Genomic DNA, 14,393 nt, shown 5'->3' with positions numbered 1-14,393 from the left:
ACATATGTCACAGTTGAAACTATACAAACAAAAAAATGTGATAATAGACATTGTTAAGGTATTTCATTGAATGCTTTTGCTATCACTCTTTAAAAAAAAATTGTTGAAATATCTATCCTGCCCAGAGCAATCTACACTTTCAATGCCATCCCTATTAAAATACCATTGATTTGTATGGAAACAGAAAAGACCCTGAATCACCAAGGGAATGATGAAAAAGAAAAACAAAGCTGGGGGCATCATGTTGCCTGACTTCAAGCTATATTACAAAGCTGTGATCACCAAGACAGCATGGTATTGGCACAAAAACAGACACATAGACCAATGGAACAGAATAGAGAGCCCAGATATGGACCTCAACTCTATGGTCAACTAATCTTTGACAAATCAGGAAAAAATATCCAATGGAACAAAGACAGTCTGTTCAGTAAATGGTGCTGGGAAAATTGGACAGCTACATACAGAAGAATGAAACTGGACCATTCTCTTACACCACACACAAATATAAACTCAAAATGTATGAAAGACTTCAATGTGAGACAGGAATCCATCAAAATCCTAGAGGAGAACATAGGCAGTAACCTCTTCAACATCAGCCACAGCAACTTCTTTCAAGACTCATCTCCAAAGGCAAGGGAAACAAAAGCAAAAATGAATTTTTGGGACTTCATCAGGATAAAAATCTTCTGCACAGCAAAGGAAACAGTCAACAAAACTAAGAGGAACCCCATGGAATGGTAGAAGATATTTGCAAAGGACATTACAGATAAAGGGCTGATATCCAAGATCTATAAAGAACTTCTCAAACTCAACACTCAAAAAACAAATAACCCAGTCAAAAAATGGGCATAAGACATTAACAGACACGTCTCCAAAGAAGACATACAAATGGCTAACAGACACATAAAAAAATGCTCAACATCACTAACCATCAGGGAAATACAAATCAAAACCACAATGAGATACCACCTTACACCAGTTAGAATGGCAAAAATTAACAAAAGAGGAGACAACAAATGTTAGCAAAGATGTGGAGAAAGGGGAATCCTCTTACATTGTTGGTGGGAATGCAAGTTGGTACATCCACTCTGGAAAACAGTATGGAGGTTCCTCAAGATGTTAAAAATAGAGCTACCTATGACCCAGCAATTGTACTGCTAGGTATTTACCCCAAAGATACAGATGTTGTGAAAAGAAGGGGCACATACACCCCAACGTTCATAGCAGCAATGTCCACAATAGCCAAACTGTGGAAGGAGCTGAGATGCCCTTCAACAGATGAATGGATAAAGAAGATGTGGTACATATATACAATGGAATATTATTCAGCCATCAGAAAGGATGAATACCCACCATTTGCATCAATACGGATGGAACTGGAGGGGATTATGCTAAGTGAAAGAAGTCAAGCAGAGTGAAAACAATTATCATATGCTTTCACTCATATGTGGAACATAAGCAATAGCACGGAGGACCATAGGGGAAGGGAGGGAAATATGAAAGGGGAGAAATCAGACAGGGAGATGAACCATAAGAGACTATGGTCCCCGGGAAAAACACTGGGTTTTAGGGGGGGATGGGGTAACAGGGTAATGGGCATTAAGGAGGGCACCTGTTGTAATGAGCAATGGGTGTTATATGCAACTAATGAATCATTGAACACTACATCAAAAACTAATGATGTACTATATAGTGACTAACTGAACATATAAAAAAAAAAACTTTGAGGGGCACCTGAATGAAATAAGTACAATTATAAAAATACAAATAATCTCTCTGTAAAGGCTGAGAATGTATAGTCAATTCAAATGGGGAAATAGGAGAAGACTTCTGGGTGATGTCATGGACGTTGTGTCTTCAAAGTATAAAGTTTTGAAAAAAGCAGGTACTATCACATGAGAGTATAAACAACATCGTATTTTTAAAATGCATGCCTCCACAGCTCTATTACCTTGGCATGGACTGATAAGACAATATTACACTTGAATAAAACAGTTTAGGGTCCAGCATGGAAATGGTAATAAAAACAAGACTAAAAAGAAGGATAAATGCTAGAATGTGGTACAACATTTTTTGAAAACAAGTTAAAAAACATAGCCCCATTCTAATTTAGTAAGACCAAATTAAGAATACCACAGATGATATGAAAATAAGTATTCTGGGAAAGAATTATAATTCTCTTCCATTCATTTTAAATGATCAACACACAATGTGTGGGAATAGAGGTAAGATCAATAGCAAGTAAGAGTGGAGACTACGTATGTCTTCTTTCCAGGAACCAACAAAACTTAGTGGAGTCAAATGTTATAATTAAAAAAAATTGTATTGCTATGATTAATATACATTCTATCAGGAATTATTGAATGTATATACTACAAAAAGTCTGTGAATATATAGAGGTAGGTGAATTTAAATAATAAATGAAGAACAAGTTTTACTAATTTGGAAACTGAACCGAGTGCTTATTGCCAGAATGACATCTTTAGATGTAAGATATCTCAAAAATAGGAAGAAAGATGAAAAGCTAATGGTCAGTTAGTTCAAAGAGAATCATTAAAAAAATAAAATCGGCTAAGTTTGGGTTATTTATGTAGTTAGAATCTCAAAAAGTCCAAATAGAGAGAGAAATCTTGACAGTTTCCTACATACTTAGTTTAAGAAAACCATATAAAAAACCCCCATTTTTTTTGACAAGATTCCATAACTGGTTGAATAGAGATAATAAATTTAAAGATATGCAAGGTTATGACTATATTCAGAAGCTAATACCTTGCAAATGACTATAATCAATTTTATAGCTCTATTGGTATCTGAATTATTTGAATTTGTGTCATTTCATCTTGCTAATAGAAGACCTAGCCACAGATTGAGGCAATTCTCCAGGTTCATATTTGTTTCTGTCATTTTCAATTTAACTTGCTGCTGTGATGGTAAGTGTTTAATCTGGCTGTGGAAAGAACAATGGGTGTTTCCACATTTCCCAGCCACATTCTGTCTATAATGAGGCCATGTGACTATGGCTGATGGACTGCTCATGTAAATGCTATACACTTCAAGGTATGGCCCACCCAAGCTCCTATGACAACCTCTAATCCCTATTTATTTCCCAGACAGATGCAAAGATCCAGTCAGAAAGACTTGAGAATTTACTAGATGGAAGGGGCAAGGATTCCTGAATCACCACATTGAATCTGGCTGTCAAGGGTGGATTGGACTGACCTCTGAATGAGAAATAAATCTTTTAATTTTAGGGCAAAAGATTTTGGGCTTGTCTGTTTCAGCACTGGCATGCTCTGATACCATGAAAATAAATACATTTTGGATGATGAAAGCTTAGATTTTAAATATAATGAATCACTGGCTGGGCACATGCCGAAAAAGAAACCTTCAAGTTCTTACATCAGTTAAATAGTCACTGTATATTCTATCTAATATTTGCTTCAATGTTAAGAATAAAGTAAAAACTGGATAGAGCATGGAAAGGGGCAGTAAGGATGAAGATGGGTCTAGAACATCAGCCTTAAGAGAAAATCCAAATGAATGGATTTTACCTATGGAAAGAATACAATTTTTTGCCTATAAGAATATTTTGGGCTATGCGTCAGAGCCATCAATCGAGCCAAAAACAATTACACTATTAGAGACTATTAAAAATAAAATCTTATTTAGCAAGAAGTTGATAATATACTAAGGAAATAATCCATGATCCAGCCAAAATCTAATGGATGTGGAAATACAGAATGGCAACATCACTCCCTCTATTTTGAAGACAGTTGACAAATACAGTGAATTAAAGCTTTGGTTTAAGTGTTGGAAGAAAATGTCCAGGATTTGCCTAAAGTAGAAAATAAAAAGGCAGAAAGGCTAAAGATAATGAACTCAAAAATAACAAAAAGGAAAATGAATAAACCCAAAGAGTAAGTAAATGGAAATATTAAGGATAAGTAAAATTAATGAAATGAAAAACCTATAAAATGGAATCAACGAAGTCTAAAGTTGGTTCATGACAGGGGAATCTAGTAAAATAGACTAACCTTCAGTGATATTTAATAAATTAATACATGATATAATGAACAACTTTATACCAATAAATCTGAAAGTTTATACAAAATAGACAAATCTTTAGAAGAACACAAGTCAGGGCGCCCGGGTGGCTCAGTTGGTTAGGCAGCTGCCTTCAGCTCAGGTCATGATCCTGGAGTCCCTGGATCGAGTCCCGCATCGGGCTCCCTGCTTGGCAGGGAGTCTGCTTCTCCCTCTGACCCTCCCTCCTCTCATGTGCTCTCTCTCTCATTCTCTCTCTCTCAAATAAATAAAGAAAAGAAAAGAAAAAAGGAAAAAAAAGAACACAAGTCACATATTGACAAAAGAAGAACTATAAGTTCTAAATAATGCTATAATTGAATTAAATCAATAGTCAAAATCTCATTTGAAGAAAATTCTTAGTCTACATGGCATTGGTAATATTTTAATTTCTGGGGGCATATGATTTAATCTAACACCAACTGTTCTAGGACATGGGAAAAGAACATATGTATACCAACTGTATTTATAAGAGTAGCATGGCCTTGATATAAAAAATAAAGATAATATATGAAAATAAATTTACATACAAATTTCACCCATGAACATAGATGAAAAATGCAAAACCAAGTATTTTTTTTAAAGATTTTATTTATTCATGAGAGACAGAGAGAGAGCAGGGGGAGAAGCAGGCTCCCAAGGAGCAGGGAGCCCAATGTGGGGCTCGATCCCAGGACTCTGGGATCATGACCTGAGCCGAAGGCAGGCGCCACCCAGGCGCCCTGCAAAACCAAGTATTAACAGACCAAATTAAGCAATGAATAAGAAAGATAATATAATCTATCTTATTGGGTTTATTTCACGGATTCAAGTTTATTTAAATTGGTGTATCAATTAATGTAATGTACCAGATTAAATTTGAAGGAGATAAAATATATCATTTCAATAAATGTTATCAAAATGATAACAAAAAATGTTATCTATTTTGCTTGTACATGACTTTGGGTATATATATATATATATATATATATATATATAAAATATATATAATATATATTTTTGATTCTGTTAGGTATACACCTAGCAGTGGAATTTCTGGGTTAGAGGGCAAATATAGGAGATACTAGCAAGTTGCAAATATGTTTCTCACTCAGGTCAATATCTTAAGTATGTCCTTTGAGGAACAGAGTTTGCAATTTTGATATAGATCTTTGTTAATGATTTTCTTTGTGGAAAATTTCATTTTCAACAAATTTTCTTTCTCTTCTTTTCTTCCTCCCTTCTTCCCTCCCTTTATTCTTTCCTTCCTTCCTTCTTTCTTTCTCTTGTTTTTCTGTCTTTTACTGTGGAAATACATATTAATGGCCTCTAAGGTGAATTAAGATAGAGTTGTTACATATTCCTCAATTGATAAACAACTGCAAGACTGCAATTCCATTCTATTGAATATAAATATTCTAATTGCTGAGAAACTGTGCATAGGAAAAAAAGTAGAGACAGGAGGTAAAAAAAAATTGTTTAACAAAAATTATATAAAGAAACTATTGTCAATGAAAAGGGAGGTAATATTTGAAATGATCAATTTATGAATTTTGAACCATTATGTATGTGAAATGTAAAAATAACAGATCTCCTGATATTCACAGGAATTAGGTAATCAGAAATGAGACAATTTAACACCACCTTTTAGAGTGTGGGTTCAAGAGTTAGACTGACTGCCTGAATCAAAACTAGGTAGGGTCTTACATACATTAGCTGAATGACCTTGGAGAATATTCTAAAATTCTCTGTGTCTTAGTTTCCTCATCTGTAAAATGAAGATAATGATGTTATATACATCTTAAGATGGTTGTGGAGATTTAATAGTTAATGGTTTCAAAATGCATGGAACAATTACTGGAAAACATATGGCATTTCCACCAAACTTGAAATTTGCCTGGTGTCATTCCTTAAACTTTGGCTCCTTCTGAATTCTCCATTGCTGTCCATCCTTCCTGGCAACAAATCTAAAAAAAATTAGATTATAATTTTTATATTCATTATCCTGCAACATTGTCAATTTCTCCTCCCCAATGGTTTTAGGGAAGTCTCCATTTAAGACATCTGATCTCAAACTCTTATTTACCCATGGAATTCCACACCATTACTCATCATTATTTTTATTTTCTCCCTGCAGATGTTTTTCTTAACACTGTCCTATATTATGTAGTCTTCTTTACATTAGAATGTTTCCCATTTTATAACAATTGAAATTCTGTACTTTCTCCCAAGTATATTTCTTCAGGAGCACTTTGGCAAATAATCTGACCTCATACTAATCCATTATTTTGTTAGTACCTTTTTGTAAAATGCTTTTAATGCACTATCACTTATTATTTTATTTTTTTTAAGACTTTATTTTATTTATTTGTCAGAAAGACAGAGAGAGAGAGAGAGAGAGAGACCGAGCAAGCAGGGGGAAGGGCAGGCAGAGAGAGAAGCAGGCTCCCTGCTGAGCAAGGAGCCCGATGGGGGACTCAGTCCCAGGACCCCGGCCAGGATCATGACCTGAGCCGAAGGCAGATGCTTAACCGACAGAGCCACCCAGGTGTCCCATCACTTATTTTTTTAAATCAGATATTCTTAGGTAGTTTGCGTTTCTAACTATAGCTGTTACTCTTGGAATCAATGATATACAACATTTTTATGTTTCTGCATATGTGCATTTTTCAAAGCAATATTATTTTTATGCTCAGAATCAATAAGCAAAATGATGAACAAGATATTTTAAAAGTAAAATGACTATTTAAATATATACCCTTTAACACATCTTTACTAATGGCCCAAGGAGTATTTTTATTTAGAAGGGTCTGGATTCTACCAATCACTTGCTAGGTGGCTTTGGGCAAATCACTTTACACTTCCACATCTCAGGGTCATCAGACAAAGTAAGCATTGGGTTATGTGCTGGACAAGCTATGGAACTTCAGAATTCTCCAATAATGGACTTCAAAACTGCTTACCATTGCTCAACTCTGCAAGTAACACCTCAATGAATGAGTGCATACATGTCCCTTTATGGAAATGTGTGGAAGTTTTACTGAGATACATACTTAGGAGTGGAATTTCTGGGTTATGGAGTACATTTTTATTTAATTTGACTAAGTACAGTCATATTGTCTTCCAGAGTGACTACACCAGTCTACAGCGATTGAGTGTTCATTTATAGACACATCCACACTAACACTTTTCATTTTCAACTATCAGGTCTGTTAGCTGTGGAGTGACACCTTTCTTTGATTACTAAGGGACTCTAACAACTGTTATATACTTAGCATTTTAGTTGATTTCTATAAACTGTCTGCTCTTTGCACATTTTTTTCTATTCGTAACAGCTAAGAAGTGAAACAATCTGTATCAATTTCTTAGGGCTTTTCCAATAAAGTAGCACAAACTGGGTGGGTTAAAACAATAGCCATGTATTATCTCACAGTTCCTGAGGCTAGCAGTCTGAAATCAAGGTGTCTGCAGGACCATGCTCCCTCTGAAAGATATAGGAAAGAATCCTTCTTTGCATCTTCCAGCTTCTTGTAGTTTCTGGCAGTTCTTGGCATTCATTTGTTTAAAACCTCCTCACTCCAGTCTCCACCACTACCTTCACATGGTCTTCTTTCCTCTGTATATACCGTGTGCCCTCTCCTCTTCTGATAGGGACACTAGTCTTTGGATTTAAAGCCCACCCTAATATGACCTCATCTTAACTCACCTAAATATATCTGCAAAGTCTATTTTCAAGTGAGGTCAATTATGAGTTTCTGGGTGGATATGGATTTTTTTTTTTGGCGGGTGGAGAGGGGACCAATTCGACCCAGTATATGACCTAACTGTTCATCAACTGATGAATAGGTAAACAAAATGTGGTATATCCATCCATACAATGGACAATTATTTGGCAATCAAAAGGTGAATGACACACATTACCACATGGATGAACCTCGAAGCTTATGCTAATTGAAAGAAATCAGTGATAAAATGCTACTTATTTTATAATTCCATGATTACAAAAAGTCTAGAATAGGCAAATCTGTAGAGACATAAATATATTAGTGGTTGCCTAGGGCTAGAGAAGGCATGAGGCATGACTACTATGGGGTGATAGTGGAGTGATAAAAATGTTCTAAAACTAGATTGTGGTGATGGTTCCACAGTTTTGTGAATTTACTAAAAACTACTGAACTGTATACTTTATTTATTTATTTGTTTATATTTAAATTCAATTAATTAACATATAGTGTATTATTAGTTTCAGAGGTAGAGGTTAGTGATTCATCAGTCTTATATAACACCCAGTGCCCATCACATCACATGCCCTCCTTAATGCCCATCACCCTGCCACCCCATCCCTCCACCCCCTCCCCTCCAGCAATCCTCAGTTTTTTTCCTATGATTAAGGTTCTCTTATGGTTTGTCTCCCTCTTTGATTTCATCTTGTTTCATTTTTCCCTCCCTTCCCCTATGATCCTCTGTTTTGTTTCTTAAATTCCACGTCAGTGAAATAATATGATAATTGTCTTTCTCTGACTTATTTCACTTAGCATAATACCCTCTAGTTCCATCCACGTTGTTGCAAACTAAGTTGTATACTTTCAATAGGTGGATTTTATGTGGATTATAACTTAGCAAAAGCTATTTAAAAATGACTCATACACCTGGATTTGTTAGGGTAGTGGTTTATGCCATACTTCTGGAATATGTAGTGACACTGGGTTTCTTTTTGTTGTGGACTCGCAAGAGTTGATGAAATATTATCTCTATACATCTAGACATATGCCTGTTTTGGGTTTAGCTATTGAAAATTCTCACAATCTGTCATCTATTAATTTTCATAATGGTGAAGTTTGTCAACTAGAATTCCTTCATTTTTATATAAGCATATTCATCAATGTTTTTCTTATGATTTATATTTTTGAAATTTAAGTCTGTTCTTTTCTCCCATGTCAGTAAACTGTTCTCTCATATATTAGTATAATTACCTTGAAGTTTTTCCTTTCACATTTACATCCTTACTCTACCTGAGGTTCAAGTCTTATATATAATTTTATTTCTCTTCATATCGTGATCTAATTTTTGTGACACCATCTACCATGCAATGTATACTGTATTCTTATTAAGTGCTTGCACACAAATGGGTTGATGTGCTAGCTCCCTCTTCTTTTCATTAGTCTAGTCTAATGACATCATCACACTATTTTCATTACTATAATTTCCCATTTTCCTTTATCATTCCTTACACAGAATAGTGTATTATTTCCTCAATAGAATAAGGGGTTTCAAATAAACTCTCATCATATTGACTTTCCAGCAACTGGCCCATTATCAAGCATATGGTAAAACAATCAGTTAAATATGAATAAATGGGGGCGCCTGAGTGGCTCAGTTGTTAAGCATCTGCCTTTGGCTCAGGTCATGGTCCTAGGGTCCTGAGATCGAGCCCCGCATGGGGCTCCCTGCCCAGTGGGAAGCCTGCTTCCCCCCTCACTCCCCGTGCTTGTGTTCCCTCTCTCGCTGTCTCTCTCTCTCTCTGTCAAATAAATAAATAAAATCTTTAAAAAGGTATGAATAAGTGAAGAATGGACAAATGAAAGAAACAGCATGTAGAAATTTATATATATATATAACGTTCAGTAAATCAAAATAAATTACCAATTTTTAATGAAATTATAAAAAATGGATGCATTTTACAAGAAGCACATAAGATACAAAGAAATGAAATTGTCATAATGTAGAGTGGGGTATGTAAAGAGGAGGGATTGTATACAAACTTATTCCTTCTAAAAGGATAAATCTATGTCAAATTGATATTATAAGCAAAATTTAAGCATAACATTTTTGTTTATCAAATAAACATAATCTTGTCTAAGAGCTATTCTCTCACTACCTCATTAATGTTATATTTTATTACAGTTAGGGCATTACTGACTGAAAATTAACACTAAATATAATTTTAAAAATCTGCTTTAATTTGGGGATTTAAAGTTTTATTGCACTAATAAAATGTTCAGGATCAGCCAACACTAATTGCTATTTAGACATTATTTGCAAGTGCAAATATGAAAACATTTCATAAAATTATTAACACTTTATTTTAAATACCTATGTTTTATAAAAGCTAGAAATGTTTGAAGTTATTTGCATTTAACTGTTTTTTAAATCACTCAAGAAGTCAACAAAATTATAATTATTCTTCTTTGAAAAAGAATATTTTTATTTCTAAAATATCTCAGCCTGATCCTTGTCTGACATGACTTCTGTCTACACCAAGGCCCCAGTGCTCCATTAGCACCTGTTCTTAGATCAAAAATTATTTACACTCTGCACAATTTGTACATCCACTTTTTCCTACTGAAGTCACTTTTTGCTGTTACATAAGCACAAAACAAGAGAATGTACAAAAATGTCTAGAATATAAAAAGACAACTGCATTATTGGCCTTCGACAGAGTCAGTTGGAAGGGAAACCAGAAGTACATTCAAAGTTATACTCTCCTGAGGTCTAGATAGACTTATATAGAGACTAATTAGGTAGACTGTATATAGTCTAACCAATAGACTAAAGGTTAGAAAAGGAGATGGAGTAGGGGAGGAAAGAGAGGAAAGGGAATTCAAATAGGGAATGTGCAACTTACGCTTGCTGAATGCTTAACGTGAGCCTCACTTTATCCTTGGTGTTTTCATACACTATTTCTCATCTAACAGTCCACAAAACACCACACATTATATTATTTTCTCTATTTAAATGCTACAGCTTTCTTAGTGAGAAAACAGAAGTTCATAATGACTACCTGTTTGATATCCCAGAACCTGCTCAAGAACACCAAGATCAGAAGCCAGTCCTCCTGGTGCTCCATCCAATATGCATACCACTATAGGAGGAGTTCAAGACCAGATCGAAAGTACAGATATTTTCTTAAAAGGGAATAACGTAATGTATTATTCATAAATGTAATAAAATCTTGTGTTTTATCAGTTCCATGACATCTATACCCAAATTGTTAACATTTAGTCAATAAATTTTAGTTGACTTGCCATTATACGAACAAATCTCTCAATTACACACAGGTAGTTCTGATTTTTGTACATTTCACATCACAATTTAAGAATAGTAAAAATACATGATTGCTTTAAAAGCAAAAACAAAACCAAAATTGTTGACGTTGCAAGGAACTGGGCAAAACCACTTGCCCAAATCCTTAGTTTACAGCAGGGAACATATCTATAATTAACTATCTTAAATAGAAGATTACCCTAGCAGGAGAAAGATATTTCTTTCTGAAGATATGCTTTATCTTCCTCTTTCGTTGTGGGCATTTTTGTAAAATAAGAACAATTTAGAAATGATGTCTAAGTTAATGTTGTTACAAGGGAGGGGACTACAATTAAAGAAAGCACACAGTTCTTTTCTAACATCTGGTATATATTATGCTATGTTTCCACTAGCTCTTGACATGTTTCCTCAAACTCTGAAAATGCAGTTTGATATTTTAATGTATTAAGAACTTATTATGACTATGTGACTATGACTATTAGGTCACTCGTGGGGTAGATAAATTTATTATTAGATTTCAGATTTTGATCTTTTTTAAATTCTATTTTATTTTTATGTTTCTTTCTCTGTTCCTTTCAATTATGCAGAAGGAAATTTCATATCTAACAATCAAATAAGATTTTGCTATTTCATCAGAAGGGATCCATGTGACCTTTGGTATTTTTATATAAAAAAAAGAGTTCATTTAGATTAATATTCAGATAAGTTTTAAACTTTTAAAAACATGACAAACTTGTTGAGGATGTTGAGGATTATCATTTATAGTAACTAGCCTTGCCCAACTATGCTTGAGTGTCTTCATTTTATGAATTAGTAACGTCGATGAATATTATATATTTTAATAGAATTTATTTTAGCAGTACTTACTGTATGTTAAATGTATGTGCAAAGAATCTTATATTGCAATAGTTTGCTTATAATTTACATACTAGCCCAATTTGGAAGCTAAATAGAGATAGTGGGGAAACTGAGGAACAAACTGGCCATATGACTTAAAGAAGTCATATAGTTTGTGGGGAGCAAACTCATTTACCGTGCTCCAGAGGGTGAGTAATTATAGTTCTAAAGCGGTACCACAAAGTAATTATAGTGGGAAAAGTGTTGAATAGCCATTCCTTTTTTTTTTTTTTAAGATTTTGTTTATTTATTTGAGAGAGAGAGAGTGCAAGCAGGGGGAGCTGCAGGCAGAGGGAGAAGCAGATTATCTGCGAGCAGGGAGCCCAGTGTGGGGCTCAAACCCAGGACCCTGAGATCATGACCTGAGCTGAAGGCAGACACTTAAGTGACTGAGCCACGCAGGTGCCCCTGAATTGCCATTCCTATGAAATATATGGAAAGTGGTTTTACTAGCAACTAGTTGCCCAGTAGCATTAGTTGACGATCTTAGATTGAGAATGAGAAGGGAAAATAGACTGAAGGAAAGATAGACAATTTTGAAAGCTGAAATGTGAACCCTTGAATTTTTTGCTTCAAATAAAGGAAAATTAGAGTCTATGTCCACTGATACAAACTTGACTATTTTGACTAATGCTTAAGTCAAAATGCTTCAGTCTGTTAAAAAAAATACTTGTCAGTCCAAACAAAACAACTGGCTGGTTGCTTAACTTTTTTTTTTACCTTGCCAACGAAAACAGACAAATTAGTAAATATAGAACTGATCTGAATTGTAGAATTTGTTTTTTCTCTTATTCTTATGCTTGTGAAAGGGAGATGCCTAAAATATTGTCACAGAAAGGTAGAAGTCATAGATATATGCAAAATCTGACAAGAAAGTAACACTCTTCTGAATGATCAATAAAACTGTAAATTCCAGGTCCTGCATTAATCTAAAAATCCATAGTGAGGGCAGGTTTTATCTGATGAAGTCAAACCTTCACAGGCCTCATCTTTAACCTCAAATGCAGTATATAAAATGCTGCTTAAATTTATATCAAAATTTCTGTACTTGACTAAAATCACAAGAATATGGATGAAAGACACTTTGTAGAGTTCTATGTACCCACTAGGCACCCAAATGAATAAATCAATTGCAAATTAATATGTGTAGTAAGTTTAGAATGGGTTGAGCAAAGGATATGATCAAAAGCTGAAAAACAAGGCCTATAAGAAAAAAAAAAGTTAAAATTAAAAGGATAATTTAGCCTGGGGAAAAAAATTGAGAAGTGATTTAAGAATAGTCTTCAAAGATATGAAGTCTATTTTAGAAATGGTGGTGGCTGGTTGTTTCTTTTTTCCAACAAGAAAAGAACAGAAGGAAATAGAGCCAATGTGTTGTAAGCCATAAAAAGGGAATATTTTAACTTGTAATAGTTATGAAAAACTATTTTCCAGACATTTTACTAATAGAGACCAAATCTATTCCTAAGATATAAGTATGTATGCTTATATCTTACATATGTGTGTGTGTAATAATCTGCAAAAAGTTTTTAAAAATAGATAGATTCTGAATTATTACTTGTCAATCCCTGGCTTGTAATCTATACATTTTTACTGGTTGAGTAGGTATCACAGACTTCAGAAAATAAGGGATCTTTTTGCCAGGCTCAGTCCCTTTAGTGCAGAATCTCATGACCCCATTGAAAGTGCAAATCATCAGCTTCAGTCTTGAGTCAGAATAATACCACACATACCTATATGTTACTTGAATAGAAAGTCACTATTAGATTTTACACAATTAAAGATTGTTAACTAGACTAATACGAATAGCACTTATTGAGGAATGGAAATTGAGGGATAAATATTTAACTGAAAGCCCAGTCTTTTGTTTTTTTTTTAAAGCAAGATGGTTTCTTATCCATAAGATAATTACATTAAAATAAAGGACTTCACAATTGTTTAGCTTCAACATGGATGAGAACCTGGCAAAGAGATGGAACAGCCAAACACAAGCAGGAAACAACCAGCCACGAGGGCAGAACAACTGATCATAAGGGGAGAACAACCAATCACAAGAAAAGAAAAAAAAGAGAGGATGATCCCCTGTCATTGTAAATGTAGGGACAGTTCCAAGGTGTGCAAGACTGCCAAGTAGGTAAAGATGTCCCTGTAAGCACGTGCAGCCAAAAGATCCTCTGAAATCTCTATCACCTGTTCAAGAAAGCACACAAGAGAAAGAAGACCAACAGTATTTGTCTGTTCTCAACAGCTGATGAAGAGTGTGAATCAAAATAAGAGACCACAGCTTCAAATGAAGCAGAACCAAGACACCCAGGGGAATTCTGCCGAGCCAAGTAATACACTGTGTCTAGAGATTCCTGGAGGCTATAACGGTCTGCAAAGTCTCCAGA

The sequence above is a fragment of the Zalophus californianus genome, chromosome 9 (assembly GCF_009762305.2).
Source record: "Zalophus californianus isolate mZalCal1 chromosome 9, mZalCal1.pri.v2, whole genome shotgun sequence".
Lineage (NCBI taxonomy): Eukaryota > Metazoa > Chordata > Mammalia > Carnivora > Otariidae > Zalophus > Zalophus californianus.
The sequence above is the reverse complement of the archived record's forward strand: the minus strand, read 5'-3'. Positions refer to the sequence as shown.